At 42.6% G+C, this 16293-nt stretch overlaps 1 pseudogene; it reads right to left on the bottom strand.

Moving 5' to 3' along the window:
* Window positions 1-317: 317 nt before the first annotated feature.
* Window positions 318-2292, bottom strand: LOC101575011 (annotated as a pseudogene).
* Between the last annotated feature and the right edge of the window lie 14001 nt (window positions 2293-16293).

The following is a 16293-nucleotide window of genomic DNA, read 5'->3' on the forward strand; positions in this document are numbered from 1 at the left end:
AAATATTACAAAATATTTACATGAAAATATTAAAAATAAACACAAAAAGATGAAATAAATTTTTTGAGAAATCTCTATTCCAGGGCCTACAGCACACAAGAAGAGAGTCAAAATGCATAAGTAGGAAGAACATGGTCACAAATTTCCAAAAAATTGGAGAAGGGAAAAAAGTGGAATGAAAACAGTAGTGGGAAGAAGATGGCTGTTAGGAGCACTGCTTCGGTGACCACTCTTCTGGATGAAATACCCCCTCTCAGGTGCAGGAAATTCCAAACAAGGCTAAGCTCTAAATATTCCTGCAACTGAAACTAAACACACCCTGGCAGTGGAAGTGGCTCTTTCACCCAAGTCTCACTACGTGGGTCTTGCTCCATGAGCTGCTGGGACACAAGCCTGTTTTGCCACCAACAGCTGTCACACCAGCCCTTCCATCTCCTTCATGAAAGCTTCATAAACATCATCCTTAGTTTGTACTGAGACAGGAACAGAAGAGTCAGATTTGGGGGCTGCTTGGGCAAGAGGCACAGCAGAATCATCGTCTGGCTTTCTTTGACTCCTCTATTCTCTTGATGTATCCTCAGAGCAGTGGGCAAAAATCAAGTAATCTCTGCCTTGGGGTTGGTGATCTGTGGCTTGACACTGATGGTCGCTGTGGCTCTCTTCTCAATGGTGACTGCACTTATGTCATCCACTTTGAGTCACTGAATCAAGTTGGGGAGCACTTAGTACCCCTGGGTTCTGCAGCGGAGCTGGTGGGAAAAGCCCAGGTGGGGCAGGTCCAAGTGGAGGCACCAGAGATGGGCGCATCAAGCCAGGACTCATGGGGAGGTCCTGGGGGAGGTTGCCTGGTCGGGGGTCTGTGGAGGAGGGCCAGGAGGCAGCCCTGGAGGAGGTGGGGGTGGGGCTGGTGGGGCCAGGAGGTCGGCCTGGTAGCGGCCCTGGGAGCAAAAGTCAGGCAAAAAGCCCTCAGAGTCTTGGTATTCCAGGTGCCTTCAGGAATGGAGGAGCGCCTGACGGTAGGCCAGGAGGGAGGCCCATGAGTGGTCCGGGAGGCCACAGAGCCTTGGCAGGTGGGGGCCCAAGAGGAGGAGGTCCTGGCATGGGTGGTACCTGAATCTGAGAAGGAGGGACTGCAGGACATCTGCTGCTGGGAGGAAGCTGTGGCTGTGCCCTGCCCTCTGAGTCTTCTTTTTTGCTGCTTCTGTGACTGTTTCTCTGCTTCAGAATCCTCTGAATCCTCCTCCTCATCGTCCGCTGAAAATTCCTCCACTTCCTGACCTTCTTCAGGGATTTCCTGACCGACCATTCACAGCTTGAATAGGCATCAGTTCCTTCATGTTCTTTTTCTTTCTTGATTTCCCAGGCATATCTGCAAACTACACATTCAGACCTGCCTTCTTTTCCTCGGTGTTGTCTCGCTTATTATCGTCACAGTGCATAAACTTGTCCACATCACTTTCTTCATCTGACCTGTGTCACTATCATCAGTGCTGTCATCATGCTTGTCTTGATCCACGTCCTTAAGGTAGCCACTGTTCTCACTGGTGCTGGAAACGTCATCATTATGACCATGCTGTGTGAGCTCAGGGCTATATAACATGTCTTCATCTCACCTATGAGGAGGAAGTTAAGAGTGAAGTCCAGTTCATGGCCACACATCTGCAAGCCTTGGGGAGCAGGTGGGCCAGGCGGAGGACCTGGAGGTTTCCTGCCGGGGGCAAACACGGAACACCATGTCCAAGAAGAGGAAGGATAGAAACTGCTTGAGTTGGAGGTCCATAGGCTGAGGTCTTCTTTAGGATGGAGGGTGTCTGGGCACCAGGAAGTGGAATGTCCTGGATTAAGATGTTGGAAGGATCATGCGGCACATCTGGCAAAGGAATATTCTCTGCTTCTAAAGGCTGAGCATTCTTGACAGCATCCAAGTACTGGCTAAGTTGAGCCCTTTTCTGTTCATACTCTACTTGTAGCTTTCTCAGTTCTTTATAAATATCCAGAGTCTCTTTTTCATAAAGTCATAGGATATGTTCAAAGGTCTCCTGAAGTTTCTTATGTTTATCTTTCAGTACTTTCTCATTTAACTGTGGTTGTTGTACTGAGTTAAACTCCATTTCATCCAATTTTTCCATGTTCCAGATAATGTTTGGGATCTTTCATCTTCGAAACTGCAGCTCAAACCATCATGTGCTGTTTTTTGTTCTTCAATTGTCTCTTCAAGGCTTCCTTCTGAGCTTGGTCTATAGGGTTCATAAATTTTCCACTCTTGGTGTACGATGTTGATCTCTGCCCCATATTGATAATCTATAGTGGTTCACTTATTCTCAGAAAAATCCAAAACACTCCTGCAGGGATCCCAGTACTGCTAGGGGCATGCAGGGGACAGTTCCCAGCCTTCTTTCCTCCACAGGGGCCTTCATCTCTGCTTCTCCTGAAGGCTTTCACTTTAAAATCAGGAACAAGACAAGGATGTCCACTGTCTCCACTCCTATTCAGTGTAGCTCTGGAAACATTAGCCAGAGCAATTAGACAAGAGAGAGAAACAAAAGGAATAAAGATGGAAAAGAAGTGAAATTATCATTATTTGCAATGACATGATACTCTACACAGAGAATTCCCAAAACTCCACCAAATGTCTTGTAGATTCAATGACAAAATTCAGCAACATAGCAGGATATAAAGTCAGCACCCAAAAATCAGTAGCACTTTAGTACACAAAGAATGAACACCCTGAGAAAGCAATTAGGGAAACCATGCATTTTTCAATGACATAAAAAAATACTGAAGGGGCTGGGGAGATGGCTCAGTGGAATAAGTGCTTCCCTGGCAAGCACAAGGGCCTGAGTTCAATCCCCAGTTCCACCAAAAAAACAAAACAAAACAAAACACAAAAAAAAACCAAACCCCCCAAAAAACAAAAAGAAAAAAACCTTAGGAATCAATCTCACAAAGGATATAAAGATTTATATAGTAAAAATTATGAGAAAAACAGATTGAAGAGGATTTAAGAAACTAGAAAAATATTCCATGCTTCAAGGTAAGAAGAACCAATATTGTGAAAATGGCCATATTCCCAAAATTGCTATACAGATTCAATGCAATTCTGATTAAAATACCATTAGTATATCTCATAGACTACAGGAAACTTTCCTCAAATTCATTTGGAAGCAGAAGAGACCGAGAATATCAAAAGCAATCCAGGGAAACAAAGGAAAGCCACGAGGTATCACAATCCCTGACCTGAACTTACGTTGTAAAGCTACTGTGGTAAAATCAGCATGGTACTGCATAGAGACAGACCTGAGGATCAGTGGAGCAGATTAGAAGATGCAGACACAACTACAAACACATTCAGCCACCTTATGTTTGATAAAGGGGCCAAACAGGCTCACCGGAAGAAAGAGAGACTCTCTAAGAAATGGTACTGGAAAAACTGGCTTTCCACATGCCAAAGGCTTAAACTAGACCCATACCTATCATCATGCACAAAGCTACAGTCAAAATGGATCAAAGATTTAAATATTAAAATAGAAATGCTAAATCTTCTGGAAGAAAATGTCAGTAGAAATCTTAAGTACTTAGGGGTAGGCAGATAGTTCATGAACAGAATCCAAACTGAATGGGAAATACTTCAAAGAATCAACAACAGGGATCTCATCCTTTTGAAAAATTTCTGCTCATTAAAGGAAATTGCCAACAGAGCAAAAGAAAACCCACAACTGGGAAAATTATAGCTGAGTGTCCCTCTGATAAAGGCCTTCTTCATAGAACATACAAAGAATTAAAAAAAAAAAACCAGATCCCCAAATTCAAAGATCCAATCTAAAAATGGGTATCTGAGATGAATATACACTCATCAGAGGAAGAATTTCTATATGAAAAAGTGTTCAACCTCATTGGTCATTTGAGAAATGCAAATTTAAACAACACCGAGAATACATCTCACCCCACAAAGAATGGCTAACATAAAGAAGTCAGCCAGTAATAAATGCTTGAGAGACTGCGGAGAAAAAGGAACCCTTCTGCACTATTGGTGGGAGTGCAAACTGGTACAACCACTGTGGAAATCAGTGTGGAGATTTCTTTAAAAGCTAGGATTGGAGATCCTAGCTATTCCTCTCCTGGATATTTTTTTCCAGAAGAACTGAAAAACATCATACCACAATGATATACGTGCACCTATGTTTAATGTAGCAAGTTTGTTATAGCCAAATCCTGGGAACAACCCAGACACTCCTCAACTGAAGAATGGATAGGGAAGATATGGTATTTTCACACAGTGGAGTATTATTAGTTCATAAACAGGATAAATTTGACTCTTTTTTTGGTAAATGGATGCAACTAGAGAACATACTCTTAAATAAAATGAATCAGACCTGCATGTGCAAACATTGCATTGTCTCTTCAGTGGGAGAACCTGAAAGAGAAAATTTTAAGTGTACAATAAGACACTGGGAAAAGGAAATTAACTTATTCAAAAGGAAAGCGTTACTGAGTTGAGGAGAAGGATATGAGTGAGAGTTGGGGAACAAGGTTTATCTATGTATGTAAGCAGGATGGTTTGGACAACTATACTGTGCATTTCTGCTGGTCTGTGGAAAGAAGCAGTTAATGCTTTAATTCGTTTCATCTCCTTTTTCAATTATTTCTCCTTTCTGTCTTCTTAATTTCTTATGCATTTCTTTCTTCTTCCAATTTCATATGCATATATTTGGTACTATGAATAACTGGTTGCAAGACAGCACTATGTATTGCAACAAATACTTTGAAATTCATACTACTTTATTAAATGAAAAGTCTGTATCACTTGTATTTTTTCTGTTTTAATTCTAATTTGTATTCTCTTTTTTTAAAAAGTGAGGAGTATTTTGAGGGCAATTAATAACAAGCTGTGTATCACTATACACAGTTAAAATTTTTAATCATTCACTGTATTTTTGATGGCTTCATTTATAAAAACACATATCCCATTTTTATTGTCTGTCATATAAACAACATATTATAACACTGTCTTGTACTTCACTTTTTTTTCATTTAAAAGGGATAATATGGTGGTTGCCTGGTGCAGCACCTGCACATTTTCATTGGCCTTTTCAATGGCTGCTTTACATTTTGTTGGCACATTATAACCAGATTCCTTTCAATATGAATTTCAAATGTTCTTGGCCAAAAACACTGCAAAAGAAAATGTTCGTTCATACAAGTTTGCCCATGTGTGGCTTTATCTTTGAGTACATTCCCCAAAAATGGAATTTTCAAATAAAATGGTATGTATAGCTCAAATTTTGCTTGAAATTGCCCAATGCCATCAAAATTGGGCAACTGATTTATATTCCCATCATCAAGATGGAAAGATGTCTATTTCCGAAAAAACCCCCAAGATGTCTGTTTCTTCATATATTTTGTGAGTGATGTGGTAGCTTTCAGGACACATTACAATCATGAAAATAGGAGTTTTGGGAAAAGTTTTGGGTGGGTTTAGGTTCAGAAGGCTGTGGATTGTCACGCAAAAATTACTGAGTCAGTTTTGAGCAGATAAATGTCAGCATTTTTTAAAGCTATAAACCCTTCCTTTTTTAGCTTTTCCAGACATAAAAAAACACATACATACACATGTTCATTTAACTTTGTAAAAGAGATCAAATAGGACCCTCAGCCCTATTTTTATTTTGAGACAGGGCCTTGCTGAGTCATAAAGGTACCCAGGCTGGTTTTAAACTTGTGATCCTCCTGCTTCAGGCTCCCAGAGCACTGGAATTACAGGCCGGTGCTAACAAGCCAGGCAATGCTTTCTTGTGTCCTTGGAATGAGAGGATGCATTTTGATCTGTTTTTCTTTTTTAATTTTTAAATTACAGCTGGATCCCTCATGTTTATGCTTCCTAGAAGAGACTGGTTTGAGCCCACTTGTGCCCCCAATTATTTTTTGTTTCTTCAAAGGTTACCTCTAATCTCTGTGTTAGGCCAGGCCACCATGCACTGTGCCTCTGCATTTTCATCGGCCTTTGTAGCAGGCTTGAGTGGGTGACCTTATCGCTCAGGAGGGAAATATACACCGTACTGATCTGCCAAGTTCAATATCCTTTTCCTTAAATGTTAGATGGATTTATGTTATTGCTGTAGGAAGCAGCGATCTGGGGCAGAATCAGTGCCCTGTGAGGGTTCTAGTCTTGTTAAAATGGCAACAAGAAGCAGCACACACTTGTCCAAAGCCATGGGCCATGGTCTAATCTAGACTTCCTTCTTTGTTGCTCTTTTCAGGTCATTTGGTTGTTTGAATCTGATTTACACCTGAGTTCTAAGATGCTGAATATATGGCATCACCTCTGTTGTAGTGACTTCATGGTGGAGAAGAGAGAGTTTGAGTGCAGAAGGCTCTGCACCAGGCTTATGTCCCTAACTGTGCTGAGAGCTGTGGGCTGAGCCCACTTCTGTAAGCTTGTGAAGGGTTCCCAGGAAGGCGCTCCTAGCAATCACAAGCACATTCACACATGAGTTCCATCAACTTCCAGGAGTAAGTGAGTGTACTGTTGTGGTCCAGATAGTTTTCCCCGCTGTAGTGTTGTGCTCTATCTAGCAGGCATATTCTTTTGTGTTTGTTTATTTTTATTTTTGTGGTTCTGGGGATTGAGCCCTGTGCTTGCCAACCAGGCATTTATGCAGCTGAGTTATCTCTCTGGCCCGATCAGGCATTCTTTTAAACAGATGCTAGCAAGTGCAGGTTAGGGAGGTGACACATGGGGAGCAGGTGAGCAGAATTGAGGTCTAGGTTATGTGCAATGGGCTGGTTTGTTTTAGTGGCATGTCCTAGCCGTGTGACTTTAATAAAAGGGTCCTCAGCCTGTACTTTGATGATATGCCAACAGTGCTTGCTTACCTGATCTGGAGACTACAGATAGAGGGTTTTTTTTTTTTTTTTTTTGGTGTTGGGGATTGAACCCAGAGTCTTTGCAGTAAGCTATGCTCCAGTCCTTTAAAAATTGTTTTATGTTGCCTTGGAGTCTTACAAAGTCACTTCATTGCCCAGGCTGGGTTTAAACTTTTATTCTTCCTGTTTTAGCTTTCCACCATGCTGCAGTAAGAGGTATGTGCCGCTGTACCTGGCTCGGAAATGCATAGTGCAAATTGAGTGCATACAGTGGTTTACTATATTATTATTATTTTTTTAATTTATGTATTTGGTACAGGGTCTCACTATGCAGCTCGGACTTATAGTGATCCTCCTGTTTTCAGCCTCCCCAGAGCTGAGATTATAGGTGTGCACCACCATGCCCCGACTTGATTACCAGCTCAGCACAGGGCATGCGGTACTGGGGATTGAACCCCGGTCCCTGCACTTGCCTAAGCAGGTGTTTAGTCCACTGAGCTCTCTCACTGGCCCTTCATATTATATTATTTAATTCTTGAAACTAACATCTTCAGTAAACACTGCTGTTTCTATTTTATAGACAGAGATGTTTGGAGAGGGTGAGAAACTAGACTAAAGCTTCATAGCTTACATAGTGGGCAGTGGGCAGGCCAGACTGCAGTCCTCAGGGAGTAAAGCAGGTTAAATGTGAGGTCTAGCCCTTTTCCTTGGGTACCAGACCCTCTGTGTGCCCCGAGCCCAGAGGTGTCAACTGGAGTTGATTGTGCCCTTCAGGAGGCATGTGAAAATGTCACAGCTGGAAAAGCTGGTATACCAGTGGCCTCCAGTGGGGATGGTCACAGATGCTGCTAACACATCCCATAATACATAGGCTAGCCTCCCTCCCAGCAAAGAATGACCGAGCTCCAGGGTCAGGGGTGCTGAGGTTGAGAAGCCCGGGGTTAACCTACCTGTCCCCAATGTTTTTTAAAAAGGAAGATATGGGCTAGGGCTAGAGCTCAGTGGCACAGCGCTTGCCTGGTACATACAAGAGCTTGAGTTAGACTCCCAAGACCAGAAAAAAAACAACCCCAACAACAACAATAACAATAACGACAACAACAACAACAACAAAAAATGAAGATAAACAAGGGCAACCTTTCTCTGACCTGTTTTTTTTTCTCCATAGTACTTGTCACCCTCCAATATTCTAAATGATTTATCTCCTATGTTTATGTTTTATGATGTCTCTATTCCTCAGAAGGTAAACTTCCCAGGGTCAGAGACTTCACATTTTCAGTTTCTCTAGTGCGCAGAGGGGAAGTTACGTACTGCGGGTTCACAGTAAATATTTATTACATAAACAAATGAATGTAAGAGTAAGCTATGGTATCAATGTGAGGTCGCTGACAATGAAGAAAAGTAGCAATAAACGTGGAGCCTAGGGTGGGACGGTGGTGGGCAGGCTAGACTCCTGCCAGGGCTTCTGCCCAGAAGGCTGCCCTCAACAGCTTGTTGTGTAGCTCAGGTGTCCTTCTGTGGCTCTCTGAATGAAGAAGTGCCTCCGTGCGGCCTGCCAGTGTCCTACACCCGATGGATGTGGTGCCCTGTGTTTCCTTTTCAGGACGTTGAAAGCATGTGCTTTTCCACAGTAGCACCAGCGTCTGTGTGCATGTCAGCAAGCTTTGTTCAGGTCCAAGAGCGCTTTTCAAATTAATTCAGAGAGACAAGATACCTCTTTTAAAAAAGCAAAAAACATCTTTGTCAAGGAGAGCTGTAGTGGAAAAAGTGCTTTCAGAGAAGTCCCCAGAATTCAAATGCATCTGACATTTGGGTTCCCGCGATCTCACCTGCTACTGTGTGTAATGGAAACAAACAATGAATCTCGCCTAGAAGGTGCTTCCTGGGCTTATGACTGACCAGGATGGGGTATGGTGCATAATTAACATGAAGAAACAGTCTACCCTGTAATCATTTCAAGATTTTATTTGTAAAATTTGAATGATAAAGTCTAGGAACTGGTTCTGGAGCTTTCTTGGGAAAGGAAATTTCATTGTCTAGGAAAAGGTCAGAAACTAACTCTTGGAATACAGAAGTTAGATGTTCTCTTCCTGGTTTGGAATAAGATGGCAAAACAAAGGGAGAGTCCTACATTCTACATTCAAAAATGTACAGACTCAGGGATGGAAAGAAAAGAGAGAGGGGTAGGAAAGTGAGTAAATGGGAGCAGTGGCCACGGGGTGGTTGGCGTCAGTGTTGCCGGGACAGAATCCTCTCCCTCCCCCAGCCCCAGCTCTATGCCACATGTTGTAGGTGCAGCTGGGAAAGGCAGAGCAAGCGGACTGAGTTCCCTACCTGTGACAGCTGATGGCCAAGGGAACCATGGTGAGGAGATGCTGAAGAGGCAGAGGGGTCAGGGCAGGCAGCCTGGTGGCAGAAATGTACATGAGAACATTTTCAGGATTCACAGAGCTCTGGATGGGGTCGTGGTTTCTCTATGGGCCATGAGATAGAAGTCTTGGATCATTTTTGAAACATCAAAGGGAAGGCAACTTTGGGTCATATGGAGGTTTAAATTAATATTCATAAAGTGAGTAGTCCAGTGCCTAAAGTATAACATATTTAATAAATTATTGTTCTTCAACAAATTATTCACACTTGAACCCTTCATCAAATTGTGTTTATTCTTCTCTTTGATTCTTGGTTTCAGTGGTTGGAGGGTGGGTATAAAATGAGGTGCAAATATTTTTAAGAACTGCTTTCATGGTCTTAACTTAAGTTGTGTTTTTTTTTTTTTTTCTCTTTTTCTTATTGGTGTCAGGCCTTGCTTCTCTCTATTGTTTTTGGTGTATTTGTATATTTATGTTATTTTCCTGACTCCTGCCAGCCTTTCAATGTGTGGCTTGTGTTTAAACCATGCAGAGGTAAGAGAAAATTCTGGAGCTGTACAACGTCTGCCCCTGCTAGTGGATTGTCTTGCTGGTCACAGGATCTGCTGCCCCATCTGCGGGAGGATAATGTATCCTCATCACACTGATGTGTGGGTTGCTTTTGGTCGGTGACAGGAGGGCAGGGATGAAAAGTATCTCTGGCACCTACAAGCGATGGGTATTATTTCTGAATAATAGCTTTAAGAGACACAGCAGTATTTGCACTTTCCTCCTCTGCCATGGGACAGTGATATCTTGGTTGGGGATTTCCCTGTTAGTAAATAAAATGACACAGGACAAAACTGTCCCTTATCATGGCTAGACGTGTAGCGTGAATGAGAAGTATCTGCTGTTGTGAACCACTGAGATTGCTGGGATCATTTTTACCTTAGCATAGGCTTGCCTGCTATGACTAATATAATCCATTTTGTCTTTGAGGACCCTTACCTCGGTTGGGTAAGTGTTCTGGAAATCTAACTATTTCTGCTAGAAAGATGTCAATTTAAGGAGGAAACTTTCCACTTAGGGCAGAGGTACGAAGCAAAAAGCAATTTGCCGCGGAATTGGTGGCTGGGTCTGATACCCTAATAAGTAGACTCCACAGGAGGAGTTCATCTTGGACAGTGCAGATTGGCATTAACTTATGAAATATTTAATCACTGGGACGTTCATGTGTCACTCTCTCTTCATCAGCTCAAGATTAGTTGTTCAGGTTCTTGAGAGGGCCAAATCGCATGATGAATTTTGAGAAAAAAGCGTACGAAGCAGGAGCTTTATTTAAAAAAAGAGACCATACAGTTGGGAGAAATATAAAGTATTTCAAAAACATCCACTTTCCTGGCATTTTTAGGCTAATTCATAGTTTAGCTATTTGTTACCTAGTTTTTAAGGAGAATAAAAAATAGTAAGAAAATAAAAATGACACAGAATTTCACTAAACAGTATGCTAGGAATTCAGTAGTGGGTGTTATATTGCACATTGTTGTCTTCAAATTAGTTGCTCAGATTACCAGATACAAACATGAAAAATTGTTCAAAACAATTAAAAAAATAGAAAAGAATAAAAACAATCGCTGTTTCTTTCAAGACCAGTAGAAACCAGCAGTACAATTATCCAAGCTAGCCTGTGTATATACATATATATTTTTCTTTTCTTTTCTTTCTGTATTTAGGACAGGGTCTTCAGGGTCTACAGGGTCTCACAACATAGATCAGACTCATAGTGATCCTCCTGCATTTAGCTTCCCAGATGCTGGGATTACAGGTGCACACCACCATGCCCAGTCGCAATCACTATCTCAGCGTGTCCCACGGGCAGGGCCGGCACAGCGTGCCAGGGATTGACCCCTGGCTGCTGTTCTCTGCCTAAGCAGGTGCTTTAGTCTGCTGAGCTCACTGTGCTTTTGGGTTGCTTCCAAGCTGTAGCAATGACAAATTGCACTGCTTTAAACATGCGGTGCTCATATATTGCTGTGGTATGGTGTTTCAGTTCTTCTGGAAAAATATTCAGGAGGGGAATAGCTGGGTTGAATGGTGACTCTAATCCTAGTTTTTTGAGGAATCTCCACACTGATTTCCACAATAGTTATAGCACTGAAATAAATATTTCTCCATCTGTACCTTTGAGTTTGACTCTCCTTCTTAGATCTGGTAATTCTTTCTGGTCACCAGGACAGATTTTTTTCGAAGCTTGAATATACCTCAAACTTAACATTGTGTACATGTGAGCTTTTCACTTTCCAAATATTCTATGCTTAGCCATGAGGTCATTATTCTTTGTCTCTATGGGTCTGAAATTTATGCCGGTCCTTCTGCCAGGAGAGCAAGTGGCAAGAGGAAAAGCAAGGGAAACCCAAGCAAAGTCTAACAAGCCTTTGAGCAAGACCTCACGTTGCAGGCATAATACAAGATGTAGAGATGGATTCATGGCTTGGAATCTGTTGGCATAGAGCCCAGCAGGCAGCTCTGAGGGATTAGGCCTTGATTCTATGGTCAGAAGGAAGCCACAGATAGCATCTCTTTCAGGAGATATTTATGGCTCTGCTGTGCAGGGTTGATGGAGGGAGGGGATACTGGAGATGGAAAGCTGGGTGGTGGCAATGGTTCCGCTGAAAGATGTATACTGTGGAGCTCGACCTTAAGGGACAGACCCAAGGGAAAGTCAGCTCTTGGCTTCCCTGGAGGAGGGGAGCTGGATATGTCTTTTCTTCACCTTGTGCACCCAAAAGCATGACTTTGCCAGACTGAGCTGTAGAGAGAATTGGATGCTGAGATAGCACTGAAATCCCCTGAGACTCTGAAATGGAGGCAGCCAAGAGGGAATGCACAGCCTGAGCCAGCAGTTCCCCTCGGAGCAGCAGAACAAGGGTCAGTTCTTCAGTGCTCTCTGCCCAGTGTACCAGAAGCCCCTGCCTCTTGCTGTGTTCTCAATCCTCTTGTTCTGTTCCACAGCAGCAGCCCATGGGGACAGTGCTGCTCCCTACAGTCCCGTCACTTTTGTGAAAGGCAAGAAAATTGTTTTAATGCTTCTTGCAACCCATGCAGAAAAAAATATTTCCCAGCAGGTGTTTCTGAGCATTAAGCAGGTTTTCCTGCTGTCCCTTCCACATTTCACTTTAACAGCCACTCCGGCAAATTGCTTAGTCCACGAATTCTCTTCTCCCTTGCTGCTTGCTTTATACTAAGTGAAGAAAATAAAGATCATTAAAATCCCCTTCCCTTGATTATTATTACTTTTTTTTTTTTTTTTAAAGAGAATGGTACATTTTGGGGAAAGGTGAATAGACTGAATCTCTGGTATAACCAATATGCAAAAGTAGTACCTTCCCTTTTGGAGATAGTCAGATTCACGTTCTTTGGATAAATTCAACGTATGGCTTGAGAGCAAGCCAAAAGTTGTCTAGAATTGTGAATTCACAGCAAAATGGGTAATGTTTGAAAGAATTCATGCAGTTTTTTAGGGAGCTAGACCTCTTTTGATAACTGTCCCATTGATGTCTTCCTAGACTCTAACATACTCAGATGCTTAATACTGTACAGGTTAGGTCCTTTTGGCTAGAAGAGACAGAAACCTATAGAAATTTAGCTGAGGAAAGGAGACACGAGAAGGTACATGAAATGGACATTTTACAGGAACGTGATAATACAAGCCCATGGCATGATCTTGCTTCTTGGAGACAGAACTGCAGGAAAAATGTTTTGTGTATGGAAGTGGTCTATGTTCGTGGCCGTAAACTGCTTCTTTGCTAGCCGCTCAGATCGCCTGTCTCCAGTTCTGCTTCCGCCGCACACTCTTCTGTTTCTCTCTGCCTCCCAAGCCTTCTTCCACTTTCCCTTTACTTCCCTTCTTTGGCTCATGGCCTCTACTGCTTTTTATTCCTTTTCCTGATGGCCTGATGATCTACCCTTTGTTTTTTTCTTTCAGATTTCTGAGACTGGCCACCAGATTCTAGTCTCATGAGAATTTAAGACCACCGCTGACCATGAGTGTGCTGCCTTGAGGCACGCACAGCACCCTGGTCCAACTCAAGCTGCTGGGGATGGTGACGGAGGTCACAGATGAAGACTGATGCTCTGATGGGGACAAGTCTCCAGTGGCCCAATCACTAGAAAGGAAAGTCACCCCCTTGGAAGTTAATTGAAACACACATTTAAGAACGTAAGTGACATTCACTTTTGGCACTCAGATGGTTCTATATCTCCCTGTGGTTGTAAGGTGCTTTAAGGTATATGGGTCAGGACTTACTGCATCCATTGAAATTTTGAATGTGTGGATTATGGACATAGTAACTTGCCTAAAGATGAAGAAGACATAGAAGTGGGTCTAGAATTGGAAGGCACACTTATATCATACTAAAACTGATGGGATAAAAAAAAAACCTAATTGGATCTTCAATACTGTCTGAAGAGTAGCTATGTTTTTGCTAAGCTCAGTTCTGACCAAATCACGTTATTTTCCAAGGAAAAGTCACAAACTACCCATAATTTTGACCTTCTTTCTAAATGTCATGCTCAGTTGCTGTTGGAAATCTGCTTTAAGTTCACAGAAATCTTTGCATTTAATGGACTTTTTCCTCTCTGGTGTAAGATTTACTAATTTGCTGCTTGGAAGAAAAGTATTGAATACATTCATACATTCTTAGTACTCTGTGTATAAGATGTACCTGTCCCATATTTCCTAGGGCTTCCCAGGAAAAGCAATTCTTGGAATGTCTGGGAGTTTCACTCTGTCTCAGTTAATCTTCTTTTGTTGCTGGGACAAATACTGGACATACAAAATGAAGGAAGGAAAGATTTATTTAGCTCACAGTTAGTGGAGGTTTCAGTCCACACTCAGCTGGCTCCAAGGCAGAGTGGCACATGGCAGAGAACAACCTTTCATGGCAGCGGCAAAGAACAAGAGAGCAAGGGAGGAGTAGCAGCAACAGTGCCTACAGAAGAAGGTTGTCTCCCTTAAGTTGCATTCAGGCTAGCTGCCCCAGGCTGGGGGAAGTACTCACACCCATAATCCCAGCAGCGCTCACTCCCACAATCCCAGCCTTGGACCATGAATTAATCACAAACTGTAGAACTGCATCTCAATGACTGCATGAGGCTTTGTGGGGACAAATACACAAACCATAGCACTGCTAAGAAGCAAAGCTTTACCGCTGTCAGGGAAGTGATTGCAATAGTTCTAGCTAGCTTTATGTAACTCTGTGTTCTAACCACTCTGTTCTAAGTGACTGCTTAAAGGTGCCTGAACCTTTAGGTGGGAGGCAATGGATGCTGGGCTGGGTGGGAGGGGGAATTCAGGCCCTGACTTCCTGTATTTGACCTTGTTACCCTTTTTACCTTGGTATTAAATACCTTGCCATCTTGAGATCAACCAATCTCTGAATGTTGAAAGGTTAACAAACAGGAAACAAGCCTTGAGGCCAGTCTGACAGGAAGTGGCTTTCAATTTGGGAAGGATGGGCATTTGTTTATGACAAGGCCTGAGAGGATCTGCAATCACTTGTTTTCACTTGTCTCCATTGTGAGACTGAAGTGTCCAAAGTACATACTCTGATACTACAGGTACTGCAAAACTGGGAACACCACAGTCCCTGCTGGCCCTGTAGATAATGTACACACTAGATTTACCCTGGCATCTTTCCTCGCCCACCCCCACCTCCCAACGTTGTTTGAAAGCCTTCAGGAAGAGGAATTGTAGAATTCTGGATGGGTATATACACAAAAGGACCACACGACACCGCTATCACAGACACTTACCTTGGAGTCCTTATTCTGCTATAGTTCTAATTCTGTGTGAGCAAGTACTGTCTCATCTTAGCTTCAGTTTCTTCAACTGCAAATTGATAATGGCCACAATGAATGACTGTGTATAAAATGTGCCTGACTGAAATCTGTAAGGGTCTTCATTTTCCCTTTCCGATTTAACTTTCCCTCCTAATGTTTTGCTCTCTTCCTATGCTATGGTCCTGTCCTTTACCCTGTTTCTCTTCCCCTTCTCTCAACCAGTTCCCCCTTCCACACTCCTATTTCCCCTCTTCTACTTCCTGCCTACCCCTCCCACACTCAAGACCCTAGCCCTTCTCTACCTATTATTTTTTTTTCTTTTTTAATTAAAGCATTTTATTTATTTGGTACCGGGTCTCACTACCCAACTTGGACTCATAGTGATCCTCCTGTGTCAGCTTCCCCAGCACTGGAATTACAGGTGTACACCACCATGCCCAGTTTCAGTAGCTGGCACGGTGGCATGACATGTGGTACTGGGGATCAAACCCGGGTCCTTATGCTTGCAGGCAGGTGCTTAGACTGCTGAACTCTCTCCCCAGTCCCTATTTATTTCTCTTTTTTCCTGATCCTCTCTACACCTTCCTTTTTCTGCAGAAGGATATTTAAAAATAATGTTTTGTTTTCTCTTTAGTATGTAGCATAATACCTGGTATGTTTCTATTCTACCCATTTTTTCATTCATATACTCAATAAACATTTAAGTAGCACCTAGAATATAATGAACCCAGTGGCTCATGGTGAGCAAGACAGGTTGAGTATCTGCTATGGTTTAGATCTTAGCCCCATCCTATTTTTCTGTGATCAGAAATGGGGCTTTTCTAAGATGATTGGATTGTGGGGATGCTCTAATCATAAGTAGATTAAACTATTGATTAGTTCCTGGATAAATGTAGTGTTAGGAGGTGGGGGTCAGGTAGAGAAAGTATGACATTGGGTGTGTGATGTTGAAAAGTTTGCTCTTGTTCCTGGGTCCACCCCTTGCCGCTGCATCCTGGGTGCCATGAGATAGATCCCTTTCCTTCGCAACACTCCTCTGGTATGGTGTTTGTGCCTTGAAGCCAGATAACTAAGGATTGAACACCCTGAAACCATAAGTGAAAATAAAATCTCTCTCCCTTTAAATGAAGGTGCCTGGCATTTTTGTCCTAGGAATAGGAAAGTGACTAATACAGGATATTGAAATGAGAGTGTGACATTTTTGTGACTATACCTGACTATGGGGTTCAGAAGACTTTGG

The sequence above is a fragment of the Octodon degus genome, unplaced genomic scaffold (assembly GCF_000260255.1).
Source record: "Octodon degus isolate 3935 unplaced genomic scaffold, OctDeg1.0 scaffold00029, whole genome shotgun sequence".
Lineage (NCBI taxonomy): Eukaryota > Metazoa > Chordata > Mammalia > Rodentia > Octodontidae > Octodon > Octodon degus.